Source organism: Pipistrellus kuhlii, unplaced genomic scaffold (genome assembly GCF_014108245.1).
Source record: "Pipistrellus kuhlii isolate mPipKuh1 unplaced genomic scaffold, mPipKuh1.p scaffold_m20_p_16, whole genome shotgun sequence".
NCBI lineage: Eukaryota > Metazoa > Chordata > Mammalia > Chiroptera > Vespertilionidae > Pipistrellus > Pipistrellus kuhlii.
Genome location: NW_023425471.1, coordinates 29,346,558 through 29,354,649, shown reverse-complemented (window position 1 = coordinate 29,354,649; position 8,092 = coordinate 29,346,558). Strand labels below are relative to the sequence as shown.

Here is an 8,092-nt window from a genome sequence, read left to right as displayed (position 1 = left end):
TAGTGAAAATGATTTTAGTTTTTGCCAATTGAGTATGATGTTGGCTGTGGGTTTGCCATATATAGCTTTTATTATGTTGAGGTTTTTTGCTTCTATCCCACCTTGCTGAGAGTTTTTATAAAGAAAGGGTCCCAACACACTCTATTGAGAAGCTGTCTTGCCTCTATTGTATGTTCTTGCTGTCTTTGTAAAATATCAATCGAGCATAATGGCTTGGGTCAATTTCTGGGTTCTCTGTTCTTTTCCATTGGTCTATATGTCTGTTCTTGTGCCAGTACCAGGCAGTTTGAGAACAGTGGCTTTCTAACACAGCTTGATTCTGATATTGTGATCCCTCTAACTTTGTTCTTCTTTTTCAGGATTGCTGCAGCTATTTAGGGTCTTTTTTTTTATTCCAAATGAAATTTTGGAAAATTCATTCTAGGTCTGTGTAATAGGCTGTTGGCATTTTAATGGGGAATTCATTGAATCTATAAATTGCTTTGGGTAGTATGGACATTTTAATAATGTTTATTCTAGCAATACATGAATATGGTATTTTCTTCTTTTGTTTATATCTTCCTCTAGCTCTTTGCTCAACTTCCTGTAGTTTACTGAGTACAGGTCTTTTACCTCCTTAGTAAATTCATTCCTAGGTATCTAATGTTTTTGTTGCAATGGTAAATGGGATTGTTTCTTTAGTGTGAATTCATTATTGGTGTGTAAAAGCAATAGATTTCTGGGTATTAATTTTGTATCCTATTACATTGCCAAATCATTTATTAAATCAACTAGATTTTTGATGGAGTCTTTAGGGTTTTCAGTGTACAATATTGTGTCATTGGTGAATATGACAGCTTTATTCTTCTTTTCCAATTTGGATGCCTTTTATTTCTTCTTCTTGTCTGATTGCTATAGCTAGCACTTCCAGAACTCTGTTGAACAGGAGTGGTGAAAGTGGACATCCCTGTCTTATTCCTGTTCTTAGGGGAAATGGTTTTAGTTTTTGCCCATTGAGTATGATGTTGGCTGTAGGATTGTCATATAAGGCTTTTATTATGTTGAGGTTATGACCCCTTTAATCCCACTTTACTGAGAGTGTTTATCAAGAAATGGTGTTGGATTTTGTCAGAAGCTTATTATGCATCAATTGATATGATTAGGCAATTTTATCTCTCAATTAGTTGATCACATTTATTGATTTGCGATATTGTACCATCCATGCATCCCTAGAATAAATTCCACTTGGTCATGGTGTATAATCTTTCTAATGTAATGCTGGATCTAACTTGCTAGAATTGTGTTGAGAATTTTAGCATATATTTTCATCAGAGATATTGGTCTGTAATTATCTTTCTTTGTAGTGTTTTTATCTGGTGTTGGTATTAGGGTACTGCTGGCTTCATAGAAAGAGCTTGGAATTGTGCAGTCCCTCTTGAAATTTTTGGAGTAGTCTGAGGAGGATAGGTTTTAGTTCTTCTTTAAATGTTTGGTAAAACTCTCCTGTGAAGCTGTCTAGCACAGAGGTACTATTTACTGGAAGTTTTCTGATCATTGCTTCAATTTCCTCCATATTTATCAGCCTATTCATTTTTCCTATTATTATTATTCCTATTCCTATTATTATTATTATTATTATTATTCCTGAGTGAGTTTTGAAAGATTGTGTTTTTCTAGCAATATATCCATTGCATCTAGGTTGTGCAGTCTGTTGGAACAGAGATGTTTATATTATTTCTTTTTACAATCTTTTCTGATTTTGTTTATTTGGGTCCTCTCTCTTTGCTTTTTAGTGAGCCTGGCTATCAATCTTATTTATACTTTCAAAGAACCAGCTCTTGGTTTTATTGATCTTTTGTATTTTTCTTGTCTCTAGGTTGTTCAGTTATACTCATTTTTATTATTTCCTTCCTTCTTCTTACTCTGGCCTTTTCTAATTGCTCTCTTTCTAATTCTTTAAGTTGTAGGATTAGATAATTTATTATCCATTTTTTCTTGTTTGTTGAGTTTTGGCTTGTAGTGCTGTGAACTTTCCTCTCACGACTACTTTCAGTGTTTCCCATAAATTTTGCATTGTTGTGTTTACATTGTCATTTGTTTCCAGGATGTTTTTTTTTTTTTTTAATTTCTTCTTTGATCTATTTGGTAACCTAATTATTGTTTAATATCATGCTATTTAACCTTTAAGTATTTGATATTTTTAATTATACTTATAATGGTTGACTTCCAGTTTTATGCCATTGTGATCTGAGAAGATGTTTTCTTATTTCAATCTTCTTGAATTTGAAAAGACTTTGCCTGTGTCCCAATATGTAGTCTATCTTTGAAAATGTCCCATGTGCACTTGAGAAGAATATATATTCTGTAGCTTTGGGATTAAGTATTCTGAGGATGTCCATCTGATCTAGTGAGTCATTTAGGATTTCTGTTTCTTCACTGATTATTTTTTGTCTAGAAGACTTATCCAATGATATCAGTGGGGCATTAAAGTGTCCTACCATGATTGTATTGCTATAAATGTTTTCCTTGATACCTTCCAAAAGTTTTTATTTTATTTTATGTATTTGGGTGCTCCTTTATTGGGAACATATGTTTATCAGGGTTGTATACTTTTGTATCAATCCCTTTAGTATTATGAAGTGGCCTTCCCTTTCTCTTGTGATGGCCTTCATTTTGAGGTCTATTTTGTCAGATATAAATATTGCTAACCCTGCTTTTAATTTTTATTTTCCAATTGCCTGAGTTATTTTTTTCCCACCCCTTCACTTTCAGTCTGTGTGAGACCCTTATTCTGAGGTGTGTCTCTTGTAGTCAACATATATAATAGCATGACATTCTCTTATCCATTGAGCCACCTGTGACATTCTCTTATCCATTCAGCCACCTGATGTCTTTTGATTTGAGCATTTAATCCATTTACATTTAAGGTTATTATTGGTAAATACTTGTCTTTCACCATTTTATTCTTTATGCCTGTGTTCCTTTTTCCTTCTTATTGCTTTTTCTTTCTTTGTCTTTCTTTTCTTTTTTTTTTTTCAGCAGTCCATTTAGCATTTCTTGCATTGCTGCTTGGTAGTAATTATCTCCCTTAGCCTTTTTTTAGTCTGTGAAGCTCTTCATTTCCTGTTCAAATTTTGAATGATAGCCTTGCTGTACAGATTATTCTTGTATTCAGTCTATTGCTTTGCATCACTTTATATACTTCATTCCATTCCCTTTTGGCCTGGTGTGTGTGTGTGTGTGTGTGTGTGTGTGTGTGTGTGTGTGTGTTTGAGAAATCAATTGATAATCTAGTGGGAGATCCTTTGTAGGTAACATTCTTTCTCTCTTGCAGCCTTAAGATTCTCTCTTTGTCATTATTGTTTGCCAGTATAATTACAAAGGGTCTTGTGCATTTTTTGCATTGCTTTTATTTTGGACTTTCTGTGCTTGGGTAACCTTTTCTTTCCCAAATCAGAAAGTTTTCTGTCATTATGTCTTCAAATAGGTTTTCTAATCCTCTCTCTTTTTCTTGTCCTTCTGGCATGTCTATTATATTATTAACCTGGTGAAAGGAAAAAACACAACATGTCCAAGAAACATAGAGATTCCCAAACAAGATGAACTCAAAGAGGCCAACAACAAGACACCTGATAATTAAATGGCAAAGATTTAATAGACAGAGAAAGTATTAAAAGCTGTAAGAGAAAGACAGTTACCTATGAGGAAGCTCCCTCATAGGCAATTAATATATAACTTTTAATAATAACTTTATAATTTTTTTAGTATTTCAAAAAATGATTTTAAATGTAATAATACTACATGCAATAAACATTAATATTTTCAAGAAAAAAGATTTCAAATATAATAATATTACCAAAACTGTACTAACATACTATAATATCAGAAAAGTTGTAATAAATATTAAAAATCTGAAAATAGTAGAAATCCTTATATTATATCCCCAAATATTTTTTCCTCTGGTTCAATTTTTATCATCTTATGCTGTTCATTATATGCCAAAAATGAGGGATATTTATTTATCTTTCTCTGACTGGCTTATTTTGCTTAGCATAATGCTCTCCAGTTCCATCCATGCTGTTGCAAATAGTAAGAGTTCCATCTTTGTTACAGCAGTGTAGTATTCCATTGTAGTGATGTACCTCAGTTTTTGAATCCACTCGTCTGCTGATGGGCACTTAGGCTTTTTCCAAATCTTAACTATTGTAAATTGTGCTGCTATGAACATAGGGGTGATATGTCCTTTCTGATGGGTATTTCTGATTTCTTGTGACATATTCCTAGAAGTGGGATTACTGGGTAAAAAGGGAGCTCCATTTTTAATTTTTTGAGGAAATTCCATGCTGTTTTCCACTGTGGTTGCATCATTATGCATTCCCTCCAGTAATTCATGAGGGTTCCTTTTTCTCCTTGTCCTCACCAGCGCTTGTCATTTGTCAATTTGTTGCTGATAGCCATTCTGACAGGTGTGAGATGGTACCTCATTGATATTTCAATTTGAATCTCTTGGATGATTAGTGAATTTGAGCACGTTTGCATATGTCTTTTGACCTTTTGTATGTCCTCTTTCAAAAAGTGTATATGTAGATCCTTTGCCCATTTTTTATTTATTAATATTTGTTTTTATTTTAGTTTTTGCTTTTCAAATGACCTTTAATTGAATCATTTTCTTTTGTAGTTCTTAACTAGCCGGACATTCCACTGCACCACTGTTGATTTCATCTATGATGTCATGAGGGTGGCGGCCATCAACATTGCACCCCACAGACTGGGCAGTCCCCAGGATCCCTTTAATAGTTCCAAAGAGTTCTCTAGCTAAAGATTGGTGCTGCATCTGTTGGGCAATGCTGACAATCTCATTGAATGTGATATTTCCACTGTGCTTAATGTTTTTTTGCTTCTTTCTGTCTCTTGGAGGTTCTTTGAGGGCTTTGATGATCAGGACAGAGGCAGAAGGCACTATTTCAATCTGGGCCTGTATGTTCTAAAATGGTCAGTTTCACTGTAATCCTCAGATCCTTCCAATCACCAGTTGCTTTGGCGATGTCATCACCAACCTTTTTTGGAGGCAGGCCCAGGGGGCCGATCTTGGGGGCCAGGGCAGACGTGGCACCCACTTCCCCACCAGTGCACCTCAGGTATACAACTTTGATCTTGTTGGGGTCAAACTTCGACAGCATGGTGGAGGCAGCTGGTGTCAGATGAACTTGGATTCAGGACGACCGAAGAAAATTGCACCTGAGCTTCCTCTGAGCCGGAAGCTGAAAGAAAACTTTGCCATTTTTAAATTGGGTTGTTTATCTTTCTTTGGGTGAGTTGTATAAGTTTCCTGTAAATTTTCAAGATTAAACCCTTATTGAAGATAACATTGGCAAATATGTTCTCTCATGCAGAGGGCTTTCTTGTTATTTTGTTGATTGTTTATTTTGCAAGACAAACTTTTTTTTAATGTAGTTCCATTTGTTTATTTTCTCCTTAGTTTCCATTTCCTTAGGAGTTGTATTGGTAAAGATATTGCTATGACATCTATCTGATATTTTGCTGCCTATGGATTATTCTAAGATTTTTATGACTGTCTGTCTTACATTTAAGTCCTTTATCTATTTTGAGTTTATTATTGTGTATGGTGTATGTTGGTGGTCTAGTTTCATTTTTTGCATGTATCTGTACAATTTTCCCAACACCATTTATTGAAGAGACTCTCTTGACTCCATTGCATGTTCTTGCTTCCTTTGTCAAATATTAATTGAGTATAATAACTTGGTTCTACTTCTGGGCTCTCTGTTCAGTTCCATTGGTCTATATGCCTGTTCTTGTGCCAGGCAGTTTTGAGAACAGTTGCTTTGTAATATAGCATGATATCTGGTATTGTGATCCCTATAACTTTATTTTTCATTCTCAGGATTCCTGTAGCTCTTTGGGGTCTTTTTTATTCCATATGAATTTTTCGATAGGTTGTTATATGTCTATGAAATATTCTGTTGGCATCTCCATAGGGATTCCATTGAATCTATAGATTGCTTTCGGTAGTATGGACATTTTAATTATGTTGATTCTATCAGTCCATGAACATGGTATATTCTATCATTTGTTTATGTCTTCCTCTATCTCTTTTTTCAATGTCCTATTGTTTTTCAAATATAAGTCTTTTACCTCCATAGTTAAATTTATTTCTAGGTACCTTAATATTTTTGTTGCTAAGATAAATGGTATCACTTTTTTGTTTTCTTTCTGTGAGTTCATTGTTGGTGTATAAAAAAGCCATAGATTTCTGGGTATTAATTCTGTATTAATTCTGTATGCCAAATTCTTTTATTAAGTCTAGTAGTTTTTTGATGGAGTCTTTGAGGGCTTCTATGTGAAATATCATCTTATCTTTGAATAAGGACAGTTTTATTTCTTTTTCAATTTGGATGCCTTTTCTTTTTTCTTATCTGATTTCTATGACTAGCACTTCTAGTGCTATGTTGAACAGGAGTCGTGAAAGTAGGAATCCCTGTTTTGTTATGTTCATCAGGGATATTGGCCTGTGATTTCCTTTCTTTATAATGTCTTTATCTGGTTTTTGAATTATGATAATGTTGTAATCATAAAAAGAGTTTGCAAGTGTTCCTTCCTCTTGAATTTTCTGAAATAGTTTGAGGAATATAGGTATTAATATTTCTTGGAATATTTGGTAAAGCCATCTGGACCAGGGCTTTTGTTTGGTGGGAGTTTTTTCTATTACTGCTTCTATTTCATCAGGTATTAGTGGCCTATTCATGTATTATTATTATTATTATTATTACCGATTCACTTCTGGGAGATTGTATTTTTCTAGAAATTTGTCTGCTTTATCTACATTGTCCAACTTGTTGGCATATAGTTGTTCATGGTATTTTCTTGTAATCCCTTGTATTTCTTTGATGGTAATAGTTACTTCTTACTTTCATTTTTTATTTTATTTATTGGAGTTTTCTCTCTTTGTTTCTTGATGAGTATGGCTGAGGGTTTATAAATTTGTTTTATCCTTTCAAAGAACAGCTCTTGGTTTCATTGGTGTGGGGGATTTTTTTGTGTGTGTGTATTTTTATATAATCACTTTAAATGTAAATGGTTTAAATGCTCCTATCAAAAGACATATGATATTACATGGATGTTTCTCTGTTTCATGTCCCAAATCTATGTTAAGCTGTCCTCCTACTTTTTAGTTTTTTTCTCCAATTGCTGTGCAGATTCATTGTTTTCTCTACCCTGTCTTCTGACTCACTAATTTGGTCCTTTGCTTCTTCCAGTCTACTGTTGAAACCTTCTGTTATATTCTTTATTCTAGCTATATCATTCTTAATTTCCTCTTGATTCTTACATATGTTGTTGATTTTTCTCATCCAGCCAGTTTGTGAACTTTATGACCCTTAATATGAGTTCTTTTTCTGATATATTGCTTGCCTCTCTTTTATTTAGTTCCTTTTCAGGTGATTCCTCCTTTTCTTTCTTTTTCCATTTTTTTAAAATTAAGGTTTTATATGTGTAGGTATCTTACCATTGCCCCACCCTCAACCCACTCCCATACATGCCCTCACCACTCAGTGTTTAACATCCATTGAATATGCTTATATGCATGCACACAAGTCCTTTGGTTGATCTCTTATCTTCCCCACCTCTCCCTAAACGTCCCACTGAAATTTGACTGTCTGTTTGGTGCTTTACTGTCTCTGTATCTATCTTTTTGTTCATCAGGTTATAATGTTCTTTATTATCCATAAATGAGTGAGATCATGTGGCATTTTTCTTTCATTGACTCGCTTATTTCACTTAGCATGTTGTTCTCCAGTTCCATCCAGGTTGCTACAAATGGTAAGAATTCCTTCTTTTTTATGGCAGCATAGTATTCCAATGTATAGATGTACCATGGTTTACTGATCGAGTAATCTGCTGATGGGAACTTAGGCTGTTTCCAAATCTTAGCTATTGTAAATTGTGCTGCTATGAACATAGGAGTGCATATATCTTTTCTGATTGGTGTTCCTAGTTTCTTTCCTTTTTTTTTTTTTTTAAATATATTTTATTGATTTTTTGCAGAGGGGAAAGAGAGGGATAGAGAGTTAAAAACATCAATGAGAGAGAGTCACCG

General features: G+C 34.0%; 1 long non-coding RNA gene and 1 pseudogene across 1 annotated transcript; both read right to left on the bottom strand.

The window, feature by feature from the left end:
• Nucleotides 1–575: 575 nt before the first annotated feature.
• LOC123652441 lies at nt 576–6,250 on the bottom strand. Its single transcript, XR_006741795.1, has 2 exons — nt 6,196–6,250; nt 576–675 (listed from the first exon to the last, which is right to left on the bottom strand). It is a non-coding gene; the product is annotated as an uncharacterized LOC123652441 (long non-coding RNA).
• LOC118720009 lies at nt 4,612–5,174 on the bottom strand (annotated as a pseudogene).
• Nucleotides 6,251–8,092: the final 1,842 nt, after the last annotated feature.